This window comes from Diplotaxodon limnothrissa, linkage group LG18 (assembly GCF_057381915.1).
Source record: "Diplotaxodon limnothrissa isolate DT_005_m linkage group LG18, D_limnothrissa_male_GT1.1, whole genome shotgun sequence".
Classification (NCBI taxonomy): Eukaryota; Metazoa; Chordata; class Actinopteri; order Cichliformes; family Cichlidae; genus Diplotaxodon; species Diplotaxodon limnothrissa.
In genome coordinates, this window is record NC_140613.1 from 2046927 (window position 1) to 2064645 (window position 17719).

Consider the following 17719-nt stretch of genomic DNA (forward strand, 5'->3'; position numbering starts at 1 on the left):
TGGCCGTCAGACTGGGGTCTGGGATGTGGGGCCTCCCTGCTACTGCAGATAAGGAGGTGGTCCGCTTGCCTCCACCCCAGAGAGAAGGGTTACATCTCCTGGGTCTAGGTGTGGCTTGCCCCTCTGAGGGCGGAGGTACCTGGACCTGGGATATAGAGTATGTTTGGGGAGTGTGACTGTCTGTGCAGTGTCTATTTGTGTCTGTCTACACGTTGGGTGAGTGCCGAGTATTTGGTTGTGTATATGGGGTGGGAATGCACGTCTGTGTCCGCGTGTGCCTGTTCGTCTGTGTCTATATGTCAGGTTGGGTCTTAGACTCCACCTCTCTGGGAACATCTCAGGCCCTCTAAAGTACGGAGGCCTATCTCCCCTCACCACACTCCCTGCCGGTGACTGATGCCCTCAGACGTTGGTGTGTTGGTGGTCCTTGTTGTCTGGGGCTGGGCACTCATGTATGTACCGACTCACTCCTGGTGGCCGATTGGCGGGGCCGGGCGCCTGTGGCCTGGCTGGGCTCCTTCCGGGGGGTGGGGTGCCCTCAGGCCTCTGGACCTGAAGCTCGGTCCTCTCTGGCACAGCTGGCTGCCGGCAGAGCCCGCGGGCACGCCACTGCAACCCCCTCTGGCCTCTGCTCCGTAGCTGCGGGGTGACCTGTCCTTTGGGGCTCTACTCAGCTCTTCCCAGGAGGGTGGCACAGTCCCCCCCCCACTTTGGTGGTCCTCCTCGGGTCCTCGTGCTCTGGGGCCTCTGGATGTCTGGGGCCTGGATCTCCTCCATACCTGCTTCATTGCCTGGGGGACGGGGCTATGGCTCCCCACACTCCCTAGCAGATCATTACATGGAGAAACCTTTGGAATACAAGCATGCTGATCCACACAGGTGTACACACGGGTGTTCACAGACGCGGACTACAGCTTTCTTGGCTGCTGCCTCAAAGCACATTGTGCACTGTCTATCTTGCGTGCTGCACAATATCGTTTATTATTTAGTATCTACTGATATCTACTGCTAGCTAGTTTATTGTGATGGTGCCGTTTTTTTTATTATGTTGCTCTTTGCTGTTTGCTTTCTCTTCTGTTTTTTTTTTTCCATACAGGTGACCCAGGTGTTTGGTTTGTTTGTTTGTTTTTCTTCCCCCCCCCCCCCCCCCCCCCCTTCTCACCGTCTCTTCTCCCCTTTGGTTTTCTTTCTCTCCCTCTCTTTCTTTCATTCTTTCTCCCTGTCCTATCCCCCAGTCATGTCTGTCCCGTTTGTAGCAACTGAAAATAAAATAAATTCATAATTATAATAAAGGTCAATCAAATGGACCAATATGGCAAGGCCATGATGATCCACTTGGTAAAATAAATCCGCTTGGCATCTTTCTTGGCCTTAAGACAACAATTCTGATGGCTAAAGATCCAAACGGGACACCAAAAAAATAAAAATAAAAAAAATTTCTTCAGGGTTACTTTTACTTCAGCTTTCAAGCAGACTTCCTGTTAGTATTCAGACCAAGTGTTTGTCAGTCATTTTTAATTTGGTTTCTTACACTTCATTAACTGTCCTAGTTAATAAGGGTTTTATGTGAGATTTTTCAAAATGTTTTTTGCTTAAAAATGCTTTACTAACTTACTTATAGTAAAATTACTTTTGGAAACATCTAACATATTGTTTAATAATTCTAATTAGCTCCCTTTAAGTGAGAAGTGCCTAAGGAAATTCTAACTATTTGTATGTCGGCTTTCAGTACATTTCCTGCCAGTCAAAGTTCTCATTTATGTTGAAGGAATGTTTCATTTCTCAGTTCAAGCTGTGTGCGTTGGATAGAAATTGCTGGTGTTGGTAATAAAGTTACTGTTACAGTACTTGGAGTACTGACTGTAGCTGGAGAGCTAAGTCCTCAGTTTGAGTCAGATATTAAAATAAAAATTGTATGCTGTCAGTGGAAAGTTATTTGCCTTACACAACTTTACTGCGTTATTTTTTAACCTTGGTCTTTACCCTTAATTTTTATTGTTGGGGAGGAACTCTGATAAGAGAGTTGGACGTGATAAGCCTGAGAGAGATACTTTTGCTTTCGTGTCCTAAATTTTTATGCTTCGCCTTGTTCTCATAATTAATACACAGGTTATGCAGATGAAATTATATTCCTTTCTTATCACCCAACTTGTCCTTTTTATCAGCTTAACAAAGAAAAATTTTGTAAGAAATGTAATATTAATTAAAATGACAACCAGTTCATGACAATTTATGTGAAATTTAAGATTAATGTTTAAAAATTTTTTTGAATTTTAAAAATATATCAGGCTGCCATCCTGTTTATGTGTCTGTTTAAACATGTGCACTGTTGACCTACAGATTAATGTTTTTCCTTTATCTCTGCTTTATTAGCATTTAACTTCTTACATTCTGCACTCTAAAGCATCTTCAATCTTAAAAGCCTCTCCTCTACTTTTAACATAAGAAGACAACACATTACTGTAACTGTAGCATCAGTTCATTGGCGCCTAGAATACAGTTCAGTATTGATTAGTAGTTTGTTAATTTTTACAATACATAACAGACCCAAAACTAAGCCCATATATGCACTTTCACCTGGAGACAAAAAGAAAACCTTGGTGTACTCACAGTAGAAAGCTGTGGGATCCTCTGACCTCATCCTGTGCTTTCTGCCTTTATAATCTCTGCAAGGGACAAACTCCACCTGACCTTTACTCATTAACAGAAAGATGTGCAGCAGAGTATCAGGCTGATTTCTGAGAAATGGTGTAACTTCTAGAAAGTTGTTTTAGTGAAACCAAACTAACAGTCTGGGCAATAGTAATAAAAGCCACTGTGGTGCTTTGAGCTAAACGCTAACAGGACTCCTGCATCACAAAAAGAAACCTCTGGGTTTAATCTCGATATCACAGAAGATCTTTCTGTGTGGATTTTGCATGTTTTCAACCTGTGCCAATAAAAGCTTCCTTTAGCTGCCTTTTATTAAACCCCAATTCTTTTGTCTCCATGATAAAACAGAGAAAACCGACGGCTGCTGAGTGAGCCCTCATCTGGGACTCTCCTCAGCTCTTTCTGGGACAGTGGCGCAGCTGCCCCTCTGTGGGTCTTCCTTGGTCTCTTGTGTTCTGGGGGCCTCTGGATGTCTGGAGTTTTGATCTCCTCCATACCTGCTTCATGCCCTGGAGGACGGGGCTGTGGCCCCCCCACACCCTCTAGCAGATCATTACATGAAGGAACCTTTTAAAAAAACAAGCGCGTCCATGCTCACAGGTGTACACACGGGTGATCACCCGGTAGGTGCTTTGAGGCTCCTACCTCAAAGCACACTGTGCGCTGTCGATCTTACGTGCTGCACAATAATGTTTAATATAATGGATTGGATTTATATAGCGCTTTTCAAGGCACCCAAAGCGCTTTACAATGCCACTATTCATTCACTCTCACATTCACACACTGGTGGAAGCAGCTACGGTTATAGCCACAGCTGCCCTGGGGCAGACTGACAGAGGCGAGGCTGCCATATCGCGCCATCGGCGCAACACCAGTGGGCGGTAGGGTAAAGTGTCTTGCCCAAGGACAGAACGACCAGGACAGAGAGCCCGGGGATCGAACCAGCAACCTTCCGGTTACAGATACGCTTCCCAACCCCCTGAGCCACGGTCGCCCCAAGTATTTAGTATTTACTGTTATATTCACATAGATGATCGTGATGTTGTTTATTATGCTGCTCTTTTTTTTTCTTCTGCTTGTTTCCACTTGTTTCTCAACAGGTGATCCAGGTGATTGATAGATGTATTTTTTGTCTGCTTATTTTGTTGGTTTTTGGTTTTTTGCACTTTATCCTCGTCCCTCTTCCACGCTCTTTCTCTTTCCCTCTTTCTTTCTCCCTTTTCTTTTCCTCATTCAAGTCTGTCCCGTATTTAGCAAGTGAAAATGAAATAAAATAAACAATAAAAGGTGAATCAAATGGACCATTACGGCAAGGCTGGGATGGTCAATTTGGTAAAGTAAATCCGTTGGGCATCTTTCTTTGCCTTTAGACAACAATTCTGATGGCAAAAGAGCCAAACGGGACAGGCAAAAAAAAAAAATAAAACAATGTTGCGCAAGTGAAAATATGCAGACCGAGTAACATTATTAATGTGTGAATTGAAAGTTAGAGTACTGCCGAGGATGACACCCAAACTTTTCACAGAAGAAGAAACGGAGGCTGGCGAGTTATTGATAGTAACAGAGAAACTGTTGGTCCTGGATAATCAAAGGAGCTTGCAAAGAAAAGCGTCTGGACTTCTTTAAGTTACTTGAAGACGTTTCACCTCTCATCCAAGAAGCTTCTTCAGTTCTGAACTGAAGAAGCTTCTCAGTAGAGGGAAGTTGGAAGGCAGAAAAACAGTGTAATTGTTGGGTCTGTGTTTCCACAAGCCCCGCTAGTTCTAGAGACTTATTCATCATGAAAGAAAACAAGACAGTCAGCGATTGATCGATTACTTGCGCAAGGGAGGCCTCGTCTGTGTCCACCACGAAAATTACCCCAAATCCAGCCTCCTCCTGCTGCCTTTTATTGAGAAACAGTTCACACAGCAAAGCAACGCCCCCATGGTTCTAAGACAAGGCATTGTATGTATATGTGTGAACTTCTGTATGTATGTAAGAGTAATGTTGCTGGTAATGGTGTTGCGGTTCTTTTTTGTTTTTTGTTTTTTTGTTTTGTTTTGTTGTTTTTCCATAACTTGTGTATCTGCAAATATACACATTCTGTATTTTTCATATGAAAGAAACTATACTGTGGTGGGGCTTGCTAATTTCTTGTTTTTGATTTATGTATGTTATGTTTTGTTTTACTTCATATGTTTCATATGTTGTTTGTTTAATTTAAGACAAAAAAAATTAAATGAATGAGAGGTAAAACTTGAGGGGTAGGGACAAATAAGTAAATACTTCAGCCTACTCCTTTTCAAACAAATACTGGAATGATATTTTGTAATGATTGTGAAGGCACATGTTTGAAATGTTTGAAATAAAAATGAACTGAACTGAACTGAGTGTGTGTGTGTGTGTGTGTGTGTGTGTGTGTGTGTATGTGTGTGTGTGTGTCTGTGTGTGTCTGTGTGAGACCTCCTGCTGGGCAGAAAGCAGGTAAAAAAATCTGGTGACCTGAAAGAAGAATTGAACAATGAAAACAGTATCTTGGTTGAGTCATCTTTTGAACAGATAATGGAGGAGTAGTGAGCAGATTTTGTCTGATTAATACACTCCTTATAATACGTAATATGATTATTAAACATTTCCTTGTGGATATTCAGACCAGTTTTCTTATAAAGGCGTTCGAGTCGTCGGCCTTTTGCTTTCAGGAGCCTGAGTTCAGCTGTGAACCAGGGTGCTGACTGAGATACAGATGATATGATATGATACAGATTTGGTTTTGAGTGGGGCAACAGATCTTAGAATACTATTGAGACTAGAGTTATAATAGGAAACTAAGTCCTCTTGGGTGAGCAGGTTATGAAAATGCAAATGACTAGAAAAAGCAAAAGAAAGAGTATCAGGATTGATTTTCTTAATATTCCGAAAAGAAATGGTACAAGGGTTCTTGGTTATAGAAAAGGTCATTTTGACATTGAAAGACAGAAGCAAGTGATCAGAAATTAGTAGTTCATCAGCTTAGTAGTCCAGAGCAACAAAATAGGTCCAAAGTATGGCCCTTAGTATGAGTAGGGAGGTTTATATGTTGTCTAAAGCCAAAACTATTGAGGCAGGATGAGAAGTCTTTGGTGAGAGGATGATCACTGTTATCCATATGACATAAGTCTCCCAGGAGTATGATATTAGGAGAAACAGTAGCTAACATTATGTGTTAATAGACCTTTATGCATTTAATCATACTTGTTATTAATCTTAGCTTGCCTCCACCAGTGTGTGAATGTGAGAGTGAATGAATAGTGGCATTGTAAAGCGCTTTGGGTGCCTTGAAAAGCGCTATATAAATCCAATCCATTATTATTATTATTATTATTATTATCTTTGGCTCTCTGGTGTGACAGTCTAAACACAGTCGTTAGCAGGGTGTTTTGTTCAGCTCCAGCCTTGAGACCGCAGCTGGCGCTGAAGGGGTCTCCGCATGAAGCGATGGTGGTTTTTACTTTAGTGCGAACAACCCATATGAATTTCAAAGCTGTTCTAACAGTCCGGCCACATTTGGAGGAATTTGGACAGCCTTCGTCGCGTCGCTGTAACGTAATCGGCCTACAAATGCAGCCTCCGAAGGATGCGGCCCCTAAACTTGGACATAGCTACAATACCGGAGACTGCTTCTTCTTCTTCTTTTGCGTTTAACGGCAGCTGCCATCTTCTGTTTCAGTCAGTTATAACACTCTTAAATCCTACTGCTTATTCCTGCGTCTTTCAGGATCTTACAAAGCTTCAAATAATGCACTGAGTATTAAATTAATCGGTGATGATTTTGATAGTCGACTAATCGTGGCTGCCCTACTCTGGACAACGGTTTTTGTCATGTAATTGGATTGCACTTTGTCAGGCCTCTACCCTAAGGCCTGACCAACTTGGGTGTCCCACCTGAAGGCTAAGCTTCTGCTGGTCTAGCTTTTATGGTCACTAAGGCATGCAAACCCCCTGACCATGTTAAGGTGGCAACCCATCAGGGGGAAACCAGAAAAGCAAAAAAACAAAAAATAAAATATTCCTTCCTTCAGATTCTAACAACTAAAAACATGACATTGACCTTAATTGGATGGCCTATATTGAATAAATGAATATATACATATATATAAAAAAACAAACACCCAGCACGCCCCAGAGGCCTGGGAGCTTGAGGGTCCTGCAGTATCTTAGCTGTTCCCAGGACTGCGCTCTTCTGGACAGAGATCTCCGATGTTATTCCCGGGATCTGCTGGAGCCACTCGCCTAGCTTGGGAGTCACCGCACCTAGTGCTCCGATTACCACGGGGACCACCGTTACCTTCACCCTCCACATCCTCTCGAGCTCTTCTCTGATGGCCACTTGGTTATGGCGTTCCATGTATGCCTTGCCTGCTAGCATCTTGCACCCTGCTGTTATGTGCTGGATTGTCTCTGGGGCATCTTTACACAGCCTGCACCTGGGGTCTTGCCTGGTGTGACAGACCCCAGCCTCTATGGATCTTGTACTCAGAGCTTGTTCTTGTGCTGCCATGATTAGTGCCTCTGTGTTGTCTTTCAGTCCAGCTTTGTCCAGCCACTGGTAGGATTTCTGGATATCAGCCACCTCCTCTATCTGCCGGTGGTACATACCGTGCAGGGGCCTGTCCTTCCATGATGGTTCCTCGTCTCCCTCCTCTTTCTTGGGTTTCTGCTGCCTGAGGTATTCACTGAGCACTCGGTCAGTTGGGGCCATCTTCCCAATGTATTCTTGGATGTTCGTTGTCTCAGCCTGGACTGTGGCAAATAGCAATGCTTCTCACCAGGGATTCACATAGTTCCAGATTCACACAACAAGAAGGGCTAACTACCTGCACCTGTGCTTATAAAGGGGAAAACAACCCAGCCCTGCTTGTCAGTTTTCATATCCTCCCTGGTGTGTTGATCCACCGAGGTAATGTGATCCATGAACTGTGGTAAGGTGGTGGTGTTCCAGGGTAGGATAGCAAAGCCCTCTTTTGCACTTCTTCCATGTACAATTTGGCCACTGTGGGTGAAACTGGGGGACCCATGGCACACCCATGTTTCTGCCTGTAGAACTGAGCCTCATATGTGAAGTAGGTGGAATGAAGACACAGTTCAAACACTCTTGGTCGATGCTGAGAGTGGTCCTGCTGCTGAGGTTGGGGTCATCCTGTAATCTCTTACGAACTACCTCCAACGCTTCAGTGACTGGGATGCAAGTGAAGAGAGATGTAAGATCGTACGAGATCATGGTTTCATCTGCCTCCATCATGACATCTCTCACCTTCTCGTGAAAATCCAAGATGTTCTGGATGTGGTGTTCAGAGCTGCCTTTCACCATTCATTCAAACCTTTCAATTCAATTTTATTTATATAGCACCAAATCACAACAGCTGCCTAAAGGTGCTTTATATTGTAAGGTAAAGAGCCTATAATAATACAAGGAAAACAGAAAACAACAATCATATGATGCCCTATGTGCAAGTGCTGTGGCGACAGTGGGAAGGAAGAACTCCCTTTTAACAGCTTTTCCTTCAGCAGAACCAGGTTCAGGGAGGGGCGGCGATTGGCTAAGGGTGTGTTAATGAAGAAAGGACAAAGACATGCTGTGGAAGACAGTCAGAGACTAATAACAAGTATGATTCAATGCAGAGAGGTTTATTAACACATGTTGAGTGTGAGGTAGGATTCAGGGTCACCTGGTCCAGCCCTAACTATATGCTTTAGCAAAAAGGAAAGTTTGAAGCCTAATCTTGAAAGTAGAGATAGTGTCTGTCTCCTGAATCCAAACTGGAAGCTGGTTCCACAGAAGAGGGGCCTGAAAACTGAAGGCTCTGCCTCCCATTCTACTTTTAAATACTCTAGGAACAACAAGTAGGCCTGCAGAGCGAGAGCCAAGTGCTCTAATAAGATCTTACAGTGCTGTGATTGCAGCCAATCCCCAACTGATCAATGTAATAAAAAGCTTCATATTAATGATCAAGAAACTGTCCTCACAGCCCATTGTCAGTCATGTAGGTAAATGCACTGTTTATAATGTTGGGGATGAACAGAATCAACTTTCTGGGATCAGTGTCTGAATATGAGCTCTCGCATTCAGTGATTACTGATCCTCTGTGGAGGCTCCAGTTTAGAAATCTTTGTTTCAGGTATCAAACCACAAAACATCCACACAATGAATAACAAGATGAAAAAATGTAAACAAACATCATTTACATAGTAAGCAACCAATTCAAACTTTCCATTCACCCCTAAAACAGACTAACCTTATACTAAAATCGTATCTGGACCTGGAGCCCAAAAGTAAAAGTACAGTGGTGTGAAAGTGTTTGCCGTCTTCTTGATTTCACTTTTTTTGTATGTTTGTCACTTAAAAGTTGGAATGTGTGGAAAAGTGTATAAATTACTTTGGAGTTTTCTGATATCACTGAATTCTGCCTCCTGTCACCTCTCACCTCTCCTCAGGAGGAGTCATGATCGAGGATGCACAGGTGTATGTAAGCTGTCCTCTAATATGTGCCTACCTCTTGTTTTATATACTGTATACTCCTCCTGTCTCTTACTTATTCCTATGTCTTATTATTTATATTTTATTCCTGCACAGTTGGTGTGGAGCACCCACAATACTGTTGCACATGTACGATGACAAAGAAGTTCTGTTGTACACGTGTTTTTAACTTGAGCATGTAGCTGAAATACAGAAAGCATGTAGGGTGAAAACAACCCATCCTCTGTTGTTGTTGTTTTTCAGTTATTGAAGAAGATCAAACTCTGTTACAGCTGAAATAACAGAATCTAGCTGTGGGCCATAACAAATCAGTTTCACATGCAGATGTGTCAGACGTCATATTTTACTGACAGCTCTTTAAATTCCTCATCCTCACCTCCACTCAGGTCTCTGGTGGGAGGGACTAGGATACAAGGAGAGGAGTCAAGAAGTCAAAGACGTGCAGAGTTGGAAATGAAACTCACGGGAAAACAGAAGAATGAGGGAGTAGCACCATCTCACCTGTTTCATCCTCAGCCCTGCAGGATCCTGCCCCATTTCTGAGTTCCCAAAACTACACACCCTCACCTCCTCACCTTGTTTGTTTTAGCAGAGGAGTCACATGCACATAATGCCACTATCAGAAACTTCATGAAAACATAAGATCAGTATCACTGACGAGTTTAAATAAATGTGTTTTCCACTTCGTGTTGTAACCTCCCTTCATAAGCTCTCCACAGAAATATTATAAACTTAGTTTTTTTTATTTCAGTCACAGGACGCCTGAACTAAGCAGCAGTTACACTGGATCGTCTCTGCAGCAGGAAGAGAAACTAAGAAATGATCTCAGGGTGAGAAACATTTCAAAGTGATAAATATTTCTTTGGTAATGAAGCAAAGTGGTAATAATCTCGTGAGGAGAAGAATGTCAGGAGCATATTTTGTAGTCCATCTCCTGGAAGTTGTAGCAGCAGACACACATCATGTGACCTCTGCGTCACATGATTCAACACTGTAGCTTCTTTTGTTTGCTTTTTTCCCGCCTGTCCTGTTTGGTTCTTTTTGATCAGAATTATTGTCTAAAGGCAAAGAAAGACACCCAACGGATTTACAAATGGACCATCCCAGCCTCGCTGTATTGGTCCATTTGATTGACCTTTGTTTTTATTGTTTATTTTATTTTCGGTTGTTACACACAGGACAGACATGAGTGGGGGAAAGAAAGAGAGGGACCGAAAGAAAAACAGGAACGGAAGAGGAACAGTGATAAAGGGCAAAAAACAAATAAGAGGTGGGGGGACAAAAAATACATATCAATCACCTGGATCACCTGTTGGATAAAAAGAGAAAACAAGCAAAGAAAAAGAGCAACATAATAAACAGCATCACAATGATATATGGGAATATGACAGTAAATACTAAATATTAAACATTATTGTGCAGCACATAAGATCAACAGAACACAGTGTGCTTTGAGGTAGGAGCCAAAAGGGTGTAGTTTGTGGGTGTGATCACCCGTGTGTACACCTGTGAGCATGGACGCGCTTGTTTTTTTAAAAGGTTCTTTCATGTAATGATCTGCTAGAGGGTGTGGGGGGGCCACAGCCCCGTCCTCCAGGGTGTGAAGCAGGTATGGAGGAGATCAAAACTCCAGACATCCAGAGGCCCCCAGAACACAAGAGACCAAGGAAGACCAACAGAGGGGCAGCCGCACCACTGTCCCAGAAAGAGCTGAGGAGAGTCCCAGATGAGGGCTCACCCAGCAGCCGCGGAGCAGAAGCCAGGGGGAGTTGCAGTGACGCGCCCGTGAGCTCCGTCGGCAGCCAGCTGCGCCTGAGTGACCGAGCCCCAGGCCGAGAGGTCGGGGGCACCCCACCTCCGAAGTGGCCCGAGCGAGCCCCAGGCTCCAGGCCCCGATAAGCGGCCACCAAGGAGTGAGCCGGTGTGTACCTGGACGCCCATCCCCGGACACAAAGAACCACCAACGCACCGATGTCTGAGGGGGTCCGCCACTGGCAGGGGAAGTGGTGGTAGGGGGAGATAGGCCTCCAAACCTTGGAGGGCCTGAGATGTCCATAGAGAGGTGGCGTCTGATACCCAACCTGACATATAGACACAGAAATACAGGCACACACAGACACAAACATCCATTCCCACCCTCATGCTCTCATATGCACTTACTCCACACTCAACCAACGTGGAGACAGACATAAAGAGACGCTGTACACACGATCACACTCCCCAAGCGTACTCTACGAACCGGGTCTAGGTACCCTTGCCCCTGGAGGGGGGAACTGCACCCAGACCGAGTAACCCACGTCTGTCAGCACAGACCCTCCCCTAGCCCCGCTGCACGCAGCCACAAGGAAACCGTCACCTAAGAGCCAACAGAGCCTGTAACAGGTCATGACCGCTACCCCGGGTTGAGCCCTCCAAGGAAGATGCTCCTGGGGAACCCCCCGACGCCCTAAGCCTGTCCCTACCCCCACACCAATCACAACAGTGAAGGCGGGACCAAACTATGACCCCCCACCCCCACTAGGTGATGGAGCTGATCAAAGGAGCCCAGAGCAATTGATCTGATGTGGTGGCAGAGGCTGTATCAAGACTAATGTAATCTAATAGATAATTTCTATATTGGTTAGAATTAAGATTATTTTTATTTTTCCAGTTCATGAGGACAGTTTTCTTGGCTATGCATAGGGCAGTGAAAACCATATGGGCTATATTCTTTTCTGAAGTGACATTATCTAAGCTGCCCAACAAACACACTAAGGGGGAAGTTGGAATGTTACATTTCAGACACTTTGATAAGTCTTCACATATCTCGCGCCAAAACTTCTGAACTGGTGGACAGAACCAAAGAGCGTGGATAAAATTGTCCGGTGAATTTGTTTGACAGTGTGAGCAGTTGTTAGAGCCCATCTTGAACATCCGATGACCTGTATAGTGCACTCTATGTAATATTTTGTATCGCATTAATTGAAGACTGGGATTTCTAATTAAATGAAAGGTTTTGGTTTTCATACATATCCACAGTCTTCTTCAATTCTCCTTCAGCTTTAGGAAAAGTCAGTATGAGGTCATTTACAGCCCTGGTCTGTCTGTGAAGCTCAGTGAGCCAAAACAGAAAATACAAAACTGCATTCAAAACTTTAAGTAACTGCTTCTGTCACCAGCTTCATTAAATGCCCTTTTGTGTCTTTAACAGCTGGACACCAGATGTTTCCTCCTTTGCCTAAAAATGTGTGTTCTCACTGTTTCTGACCTGAAGCTACAAGTCTGCAAGTCACACCTCTGCAGGTTTATTTGAGCACTTTGATTGGCTACACATTATTTAGCTTACAGGAAAAACAGGATGATAAATGACATAATTCCTTTAATTGTCCCATGGCTGTTACTGAGCATGTGCAGTAGTAGCTCTTATCAGTTCAGATGTGCTGTATGTCCCTTATAATCCAACCTAAACCTTTGAAGAAGCATCACTTCCTGTTGCACTTTTTCAGACTTTTTTGAAAATGATCATTTGATTTAAGAGAAACATTTTACTTTCAGAATGATAAAATGTGTGGCAGCTTAGAGTTTTTCCAGTTTTATTTAAGGGTCAGACCTGCTGCAGAGGAAACAACGTGTAACTCAGAGTTTGGACACATGGGGGCAGCAACGCTCCAAGAATGAGTGGAGCTGAGAGGCAGGAGGAGGCAGACAGCCTGCAGAGGAAGAACCAAGAGCACAGTCCATGTAAGAGAGCAAGAGACGGTTTAAAGGTTTAAACTCAAACTAACCAAATCAAATCAAAAAGTGTTACTTCAGATATGAATGTAAAAGATTCCTGTGTTTAAACTGTAACTTCAATCATTTTCTTTGCACTTGAGCAGAACTTTGAGTTACTATTCTAATGTTTATGCATATGAACACACAGGCTATGTGTTTCTGTGAACCATCAAAATTATAAGAACCTCGACCATCCATCCATCCATTCTCTTCCACTCATCCTTGTCAGGGTCGCAGGGAGGCTGGAGCCTATCCCAGCTACCATAGAGCGAGAGGCAGGGTACACTCTGAACAATTTGGCAGTCACAGGGCTAACAGAGAGAGACAACCGCTCACACTCACACTCACATCTATGGGCAATTCAGAAATACTAATTAACCTAACTTCACTAACTGCATGCGTTTGGACTGTGGAAGTGAGCTGTGGTACGTGGAGAACCCACACAAACACAGGGACAACATTCAGCCTCCACACAGGAAGGCCCCAGACAGGTGGTGGAGTGGCTGCTCAGAACCTGCACCGATTAAAAAAAATATGATGAATGTGAAACACATGGACTATGTGGTGGATATTTATCACTTTTATCCTTAAATTTCTTCCCCTGGTGTCAAATATTTGGAATATTTCTTTATATTTCTGATTTAAAATGAAACACTGGTCAGAAACAACACTGACAGCGTTTGTGTTGGACTCGCTGTTGTGAATATGAGCTGAATTCAGGAGGCTCAGATTGAGTTTGAGGAAAATCAGATGGATAATTAACGATAATCCTCCTGAAATAATCAGTTTCAAACCTTCAGTTTTGCCTCAAGAAACCAAACTTCATGTACAAATTCATCCTTTCCTTCATCTCTTTGCAAAATGACATTCTGAAACATTCTCCCTGCATTTAATGTGCTTTCAAACATTTTTATGCAAAAACAATAAAATGACAGTTACTCTCACAGAGCTCAACTCAGATCTTATAAAACGGTTTTTAAAAACCTTAAAGGTAAGTTTGAGTGAATTCTGTATCACAGCGTACTCACACAGTATTGAATCGCACCAAAACACACATGAACTGAAACTATAATACTTTAATCAACAACAAGTTACAGTGACATCAGGCGGGTTTTCATCCTTTGTTCCTTCATCAGTGTCAAATTCAAATATTTTGGAGGAACTCAGAGTGTTAAAGTGTGTGACTGGGAGTGCAAAGTGCAGTTAAATTAAAGACTAACATGTTAGATACACACTGAACTGCTCATTAATACAAATGTCTAATCTGCCACGTGATAAAGACACAGTCAGGACGACCTGCTGAAGTTCAAACTGAGCAGAAGAAAGAAGAAATGTGATTTAAATTACTTTGAATGTGGTGTTTTTAGCAGACAGGCTGATCTGATTGGATTTTCACACACAAACATCTCTGAGTTTGTCTACAGCTCACACAGGCCAGCGTACGGCTGCAACCACGATGCCTCATTTTGATTCCTGCTGCAACATTCACACGGTTTTCTTTAAATTTGTTGTAAACATGAAAACATGGATGCATCGTGCTTGTACCAGTGTTTCAGGGGACGATGCAACATTATGGGGGATTTTTTAGCACACTTCTCAGTACCAGCTGAGCATTGGTGCTGATCGTGTCCCTTTGTGACTACAGTTTGCCATCGTTGATGCTTCCAGCAGGAAAACACACCACAGTTCACATCATCTCAGGCCGGTTTCTTGGTCATGACGCTGATCTCTGCACCCAAACAGCCTTCACAGCCAGGGGAACGAGAGATTCAAATCATGGATGCTGGTGTGATGATGTCATGATGATGTCGCATGACCACAATCTGTGAGGAATGTTTGAGCTCCTTGTTGTTGCTGAGTGATGAGAATTAAAGCAGCTCTGAAGGCAAAACAGGTCCAACCCAGGGCCAACAAGGTGTACCTAATGAAGTGACCAGAGTCTATTTCACACAACTTTCCATCATCCTCATCACGCCGAGTAGTGAGTGCCTGTAAGAACGATGAAATCTTGCAGAACAAGCAGCTGGAACATAAATCAGCGTCTGTTTCTCAGGAATGTGCTGTGATATTATTCACAATAACATGGAAACTGTGTATTTATCACACCTGCTGATCCTGTTCAGGTGGACCGAACAGTTTCACTGAGACCGACGTGTCTCAGCCTGTGGCCTTCATCGAGGTCTGAAGTCTGCCGAAGAACACAAAGTGAAACGGTGACGTTCTTCTGAGCTCTGCAGACTTTCTGCTGTGCAGCGTGGACGTCGGTCAAACTGTGTCTGAAGAAAGAAATGATTAAAAACACAGAAGACATAAATCCAGCTGCACAGAAATGATGTGACTGCAGAGCTGGTTTACACAGAGACCACATCGTGATGCAAACTGGTCTCCATTAAACAGTGAAATGATCACAGGGAGGAATAACAAAACTAACCAGCCAAACTAGTGCGTGTTGTTTACAGAGGCTCACTGGTAATTTAAGGGATTAACTCAAATCAACTAACTCAACAAACAGGTTGTAGCTGCAGACGTGGGATCTGTGTATTTACTGAAAAACCTTTTAGATGCTTGAATATTTCAGTTTTCAGATTTCCTGCTGGGCTGGTGGATTTAAGACGATGCTTCAGTGTTTCTGTGCAGCAGGAGGCTGAACGTGGAGCCGCCGTGTGCGACGATCTTTTTCTGTTTCGTCTTCTTGTTTTCTGCTTTCTCTGGACTCGCCTGTTTGTGTGAATAAATCTGTAAAAACAGCCCAAAGCGTGCCAACAGTTTGTGAAACAGTTAAAACTCAGTTCATCTCCACCTACAGTCCAAGGGTGTGTCTCCTCCACCTTTGTGTCTCATTGTAAAGGTAAAATAGTTTAAACACACTCACCTCTCACAGCGTTTGTTTCTAGAAACCCATCAGCCCGTCTGATGACACTGAACAGTTTACAGGTCCTGTTTCCATCTGCCAGTCTCTGCAGCTGAAGTTTGAAACCGAAACAGTAACTTTGCTCTGCACACAGACAGTTTACCTGCATGCACCCAAAGCCTGCTGAGACCTGATTGGTCAGTGTCGTCTGCAGAGTGGACAGAGATGTCGGAGCAGAGGTCTGTGTGTGCTCAGGGTTTGGGGCTGATTGAGGCAACTTCAGGTTTAATCCAGGGTACATCGCCATGGTAACCTATCCTGCAGACCTGCTCTGCTCCAGGCCCGGTTATGTTCAAGATTAGAGATCAATATAAACAAAAGCACTGACCAATCAGGTCCCTGGAAATCCATTCGTTCTTGCAGGAAGAGCTCTCAGACCCGAGCGTGCAGATTTTAAGACGGTGTGTTTTGTGCAGTGTGACTGAAGTCGTCGTCTCTCCCTGATGAGCCTCAGTGTCTTTAATCTTCGCCTTTCTCATGCAAACTACTTTAAGTTCCTCCATCCTTCTGTGAAGCGTCACACTGCGAGATAATCCTGAAACAGGGACCTCGAGGCTTCTGGTCGTTGGCTTTATTTAAACTCTCTGAGCAAGCCTGCTCACTGGTTTGAATTCTGACTTTAGTTCTTTATTGTTTAACCCTGTCGGGGTTACAGCTGACTCATTAACGCAGAATAAACAGCTAGAATCAGATCTTCCTGCATCCGAGCCTCTAACAGCAGGTTGACTCATCGAGTTTGATCCACTCTTTTTGTTTTAGACATTTTACGCTTGTCTGGAAGTAAAAGTTTAAGCTTTAAACAAAGACTTTAATTCTAAAATCTACTTTCTGTTAATGTTCAAATTTAACCTGAGACTAAAACTAAATGAAGCCTGAATCTAGAGCTAGACCGGTCTCCTGGGACCAGGTGCATGTTCGGAGCTGAATGACAGAGTCGTGATAGCGACACACTCAGCTGGTTTCTTTATTTACAGCCTTTGTCGCTTTAACTGGATTTATTTAAATATCATATATAATACAGCACTCAGTGCAGCTGTGTTACTTTCAGGCTGTATCACATATTTAACATCTTTATAATTCTCTAATATTCCAATTTTATGCTCATTGTTAAAATCAGTCACTCAGACCTGTTCATGTTTCTGATTGGTCGGATGCTGCAGGCCCCGCCTCTTTCCTAGCTGGATTGATAAACCCTGGGTTGACTTATAGGGCTGATAACCTGTCAGGTGACCTCTTGGCCTGATAGCTGAACTAAAGCAATGTGGAAAATAAATCACAGGATTTTTTTTCCTTTGTAATTCAGGCTGCAGGTAAAACTCAGGTTAGAGATGAGGATGGCTTCTTTGCTTTCATGGTTGGGGCAGTTGCCTCGAACTGAACTGAAGTGAGTAAAAGATGGGCGACAGATAGTTACAGGTAAACGTGCAGATTTAGATATTAGATGGACGAGCGGGATCACAAAGGCAGGAAGGGGAGGATCCGGGTGAGACAAAATAAAAAAGGAAAGATGAGAAAACAGAGCCTGAGAGCTGTCAGGACTCTTACACAAGTATTTTCATGCTGCTTCAGTGATACTTTTACATAAGTAAAGTATCCGAATACTCTGTACCTGGTTAAAGAAGTCATGTTGATCACATGACTCATGAGAAAGGTTAAAAACTGCAGACACAAAAAACACCAAACACACTTAAAGACCTGATTACTTATACAGAGAAGCATCAGCTGATTCATAGCTGAGCTGCTGCAGCAGTAATAACTGTAGTGATCACAGTACTGTAATAGTTGTAGTACTTCAGTACTTTTGTAGTATTTCAATGAATCAAAGTGAATGAAAGTAAATGCCCATGCTGCTCTCTGATTGGCTAAAAGCAGCATAACCTCCAAATAAAACGAGGTGAACCTGCAGT